Source organism: Triticum dicoccoides, chromosome 3B, assembly GCF_002162155.2.
Source record: "Triticum dicoccoides isolate Atlit2015 ecotype Zavitan chromosome 3B, WEW_v2.0, whole genome shotgun sequence".
Lineage (NCBI taxonomy): Eukaryota > Viridiplantae > Streptophyta > Magnoliopsida > Poales > Poaceae > Triticum > Triticum dicoccoides.
Window position 1 is genome coordinate 265,467,258 of NC_041385.1, and position 5,395 is coordinate 265,472,652.

Below are 5,395 nucleotides of genomic sequence, written 5' to 3' on the forward strand. Positions count from 1 at the left end.
AGCCTCTGTAGCCACCAAAAACCAATCAGGGCCCTGTTCCGGCACCCTGCCGGAGGGGGGGTCCATCACCAGTGGCCATCTTCATCGCGCTCTCCATGATGAGGAGGGAGTAGTTCATCGTCGGGGCTGAGGGTATGTACCAGTAGCTATGTGTTTGATCTCTCTCTCTCTCTCATGTTCTTGATTTGGCACGATCTTGATGTATCGCGAGCTTTGCTATTATAGTTGGATCTTATGATGTTTCTCCCCCTCTACTTTCTTGTAATGGATTGAGTTTTCCTTTTGAAGTTATCTTATTGGATTGAGTCTTTAAGGATTCGAGAACACTTGATGCATGTCTTGCATCTGCTTATCTATGGTGACAATGGGATATTCACGTGATCTACTAGATGTATGTTTTGGTGATCAACTTGTGGGTTCAGTGACCTTGTGAACTTATGCATAGGGTTTGGCACACGTTTTCGTCTTGACTCTCCAGTAGAAACTTTGGGGCACTCTTTGAAGTTCTTTGTGTTGGTTGAATAGATGAATCTGAGATTGTGTGATGCATATCATATAATCATGCCCACGGATACTTGTGGTGACAATGAAGTATCTAGGTGACATTAGGGTTTTGGTTGATGTGTGTCTTAAGGTGTTATTCTAGTACGAACTCCAGGATAGATTGAACAGAAAGAATAGCTTCGTGTTATTTTACTACGAACTCTTGAATAGATCGATCGGAAAGGATAACTTTGAGGTGGTTTCGTACCCTACAATAATCTCTTCGTTTGTTCTCTGCTATTAGTGACTTTGGAGTGACTCTTTGTTGCATGTTGAGGGATAGTTATATGATCCAATTATGTTATTATTGTTGAGAGAACTTGCACTAGTGAAAGTATGAACCCTAGGCCTTGTTTCGAAGCATTGCAATACCGTTTGCGCTCACTTTTATCATTAGTTACCTTGTTGTTTTTATATTTTCATATTACAAAAACCTATATCTACCATCCGTATTGCACTTGTATCACCATCTCTTCGCGGAACTAGTGCACCTATACAATTTACCATAGTATTGGTTGTGTTGGGGACACAAGAGACTCTTTGTTATTTTGTTGCAGGTTTGTTTGAGAGAGACCATATTCATCCTACGCCTCCCACGGATTGATAAAGCTTAGGTCATCCACTTGAGGGAAATTTGCTACTGTCCTACAAACCTCTACACTTGGAGGCCCAACAATGTCTACAAGAAGAAGGTTGTGTAGTAGACATCAGTCATCACAATAATAATCACAGATAGAAAGTTTGTTATCAAAATCAATTGAAACCTCTTCCAAGATAGTGGAATCATCATTAAATAAAGTCATGACCTCTCCAAATCCAGTTTCATCAATATAATCATCATAAATAGGAGGCATGTTTTCATCATAGTAAATATTCTCATCAAAACTTGGGAGACTAAAAATATCATCTTCATCAAACATAGAATCCCCAAGCTTAAGGCTTTGCATATCATTAGAATCATGGATATTCAAAGAGTTCATACCATCAACATTGCAATCATGATCATCATTCAAAGATTTTTTGTCAAACATTTTATAGAATTCTTCTTCTACCAATTGAGCACAATTTTCTTTTTCATCATTTTCACGAATTTTTTTTATAAAGATGAATAATATGATGCAACCTCAATTCCATTTTTTTGTAGTTTTCTTTTTTTAAAGCAAACTAGTGATAAAACAAGAAACTAAAAGATTCAGTTGCAAGATCTAAAGATATACCTTCAAGCACTCACCTCCCCGGCAATGGCGCCAGAAAACAGCTTGATGTCTACTACGCAACTTTATTCTTGTAGACTCATGTTGGGCCTCCAAGCGCAGAGTTTTGCAAGACAGTAGCAATTTTCCCTCAAGTGGATGACCTAAGGTTTATCAATCCGTGGGAGGCATAGGATGAAGATGGTCTCTCTCAAACAACCCTGCAACCAAATAACAAAGAGTCTCTTGTGTCCCCAACACACGAAATACAATGGTAAGTTGTATAGGTGCACTAGTTTGGCGAAGAGATGGTGATACAAGTGTAATTTTGATAGTAGATATTGATTTTTGCAATAGGAACAATAAAAAAACAGCAAGGTAGCAAGTAACAAAAGTGAGCACAAACAGTATTGCAATGCTTGAAAATGAGGCCTAGGGTCCGTACTTTCACTAGTGCAATCTCTCAACAATGCTAATATAATTGGATCATATAACCTTCCCTGAACGTGCGATGAAGAATCACTCCAAAGTTCCTATCTAGCGGAGAACATAAGAAGAAATTGTTTGTAGGGTACGAAACCACCTCAAAGCTATTCTTCCCAATCAATCTATCCTAGAGTTCGTACTAAAATAACACCAAGCTATTTTTTCCGATCGATCTAGCCAAGAGTTCGTACTAAAATAACACCATATGATACATATCAACCAACTCTAATGTCACCTAGATACTCCAATGTCACCACGAGTATCCGTGAGTTGATTATACAATACACATCAAACAATTTCAGATTCATAATACTCAACCCAACACAAAGAACCTCAAAGAGTGCCCCAAGATTTCTATCAGAGAAACAAAGACGAGAACATGCATCAACCCCTATGCATAGATTACCCCAATGTCACCTCAGGAATCCATGAGTTGAGTGACAAAACACATATCAAGTGAATCAATATGATACCCCATTGTCACCACGGGTATTCATAGCAAGACATACATCAAGTGTTCTCAAATGCATAAAAGTATTTAATCCAATAAGAACGAAATCTCAAAGGGAAAACTCAATTCACAACAAAGATAGAGAGGGGGAAACACCATATGATCCAACTATATTAACAAAGCCCGCGATACATCAAGATCGTCACATCTCAAGAACATGAGAGAGAGAGAGAGATTAAACACATAGCTACTGGTACAAACCCTCAGCCCCGAGGGTGAACTACTCCCTCGTCATCATGGTGGCCGCCGGGAAGATGAAGATGGCCACCGGTGATGATTTCCCCCTCCGGCAGGGTGCCGGAATGGGGTCTAGATTGGTTTTTCATGGCTATAGAGGCTTGATCTAGGGTTATTTCTGATGGTTTCTCTATTTATAGGATTTTTTGTGTTGGTTTCACGCGAAGACGGGCCTCGAGGTGAGGACAACCCACCTAGGCGCGCATGGGCCTCCTGGCGCGCCCAGGTGTCTTGTGCTCATCTCCTTCACCTTCTGGTCCTCCCACGAAGCTTCTATTGCCTCTTTTGTTCCAAAAAAATTGTCAAAAAGTTTTGTTGCATTTGGAGAACTTTTATTTCTGCACAAAAAACAACACCATGGTAGTTCTTCTGAAACAGCGGCAGTCCAGGTTAGTTCCATCCAAATCATACCAGAACATGATATCTTCATCAATTGACCTCATGACCAGTTGTTGGATCTATTGTCTTCTCCAAGCTTTGATTTGATTATGGGCTATCATAAAATCAAAATAAGAACCAATGGTTTTCATAATGTTGTTTTACTCGAGGATATTTCCTCGAGCATACACCATTATATCTTTTGCTCTGACCTATGCTATCACCTTGTTCACATAGTTATGGAATTCTATCTATATGGAAATCTTGGTGAATTGTTGTTGAACCCATCGACAACATCTTCATCTTCTCCATGATTCATGTTGAACATTTAAGTTAGTGTTGGAAACTTTTGTAAGCATTTTTCGTGCCAGCTCATGAGTACATGAAAGAAGTGACTTCCCTAATTCACGTGTTTTTTATGTAAGTTGCCGCCGTGAATTCAAGAAAGGTTGTTTTTTGCTTCCTCTGGAATCATCCCAAGTCAGTCATGCTTGTGCGAAGTATTCTATGGCCTGATACACTAATCATCTCCATTCCATATGTATTCCCTATCATACCAAGCCACCGATTGACTTGTTCAAGGATAAGAAGTTCATCGATAAGTGCACAAGGATTTCGATATCCTTGATGATGGTTTCCAACCAAAACTCGGTAGTGTTTTGTTGTAAGACTTATATGTGGTCATGCTTCTCTTGCACAGCGTGTCCACATGTGTCTTGCAATCCAACTCATGTTTTGGAGTTCAACTATAATTTGGTTGTGTTTTTGTCATGGGACAGGGCGCTCGAGGCCACATTTCTGTGGGACGTGCTTCGTGCTTGGTTCAGCATCGCTTGTCCATTTGTGTTGCATGACCAATGGTTGCGTTTTGTGCTGCATCCGTATAGTGTTTGTCTATGATGTTTGTACACCATTTCTGGATGTTGTTTCCCTGTTGTTGGCCCTTTGACCACTTGTCTCACACCTCGTGTGGTGGTGGGTTTAGTCCTCTTGCTTGCCTCCATGGTCTCGTTGGTCACACATCTTTTTTCTTACTACGATTGTGTTTCCCTTTCCGTTTGTTCCTTTATGCCACACATCACATGCCGTGCACACTTAGCCTACCTCTTGCTTCACTTCACAACTTCTGGTTCATCCAACTTTATTGCTAGTGTTGTTGTTCGTTTGCATTAGTCCTTGCTTCACCAATCGGCGTGCCATTTGCTTCTCCCATCGATTGCATTTTTGGTACTTTCCTGTGCTTGTCACAGATATGCCGCCTTCCTCACCATCCTTCTTATCTCATCTTCGTGTTTGTAGGTGTTTGGGTTTGTTTCTTTGCTCTTCAGTCCTGGTTGTTTCTGTCCTTCGCTTCACACGCTGACTGAGGTTCGGGTTTTGTTTCCCTCTTACCCATGTTTGATCTCGCGTTCTTACTCAATGTGTTTTTTCCTATTGTTGCCTGAAGGTGTTTGGAGCCCCATGTGTCCTGTTCAGTTGTACCTATTCCAGGGCCCTATGTCTTATGTTTGGGGTCAGTAGCTCCTTCATTCCATTGCCCGTGTTCTCTTTCGTTACTGTCATTTTCCTTTCATTGTAGCGTTACAAGACATAGGGCCCTGTAATAGGTACTGAACAATGAAAGTTACTACTGGTGTTTCCTCTGGCTATTTTTGTTGTTGTCGTTTTTTCTTCTCAAGAATAAAAGCTCTTAGTTGTTGAATGTATGGTTGTGCATGTATATTGTATACCTCGGCCCACCTCCTAGTCATTGTATAGTTGAGGTTGTGGCCCACCTTGTACTCCATATATATGTGCGCTATGCACCGATCAATATATTGAGTTGCATTGCCAAGACTTTAATTTACAACATGGTATCATACCTCTGATCCTAAACCCTAACCGGCTGCCGCTGCCACCGCGAACCCCATCGCCGCCGCTGCACCATGCTGCCGCGCCACCGCTCACTCTACCCGCTTCCGCACTTCCCTCCCTAACCCTAACCGCGCCACCGCCCTAGCCGCACCTCCCCTAGCCGCGCCGCCTCTGCCAAGACGCGCCTCCTATT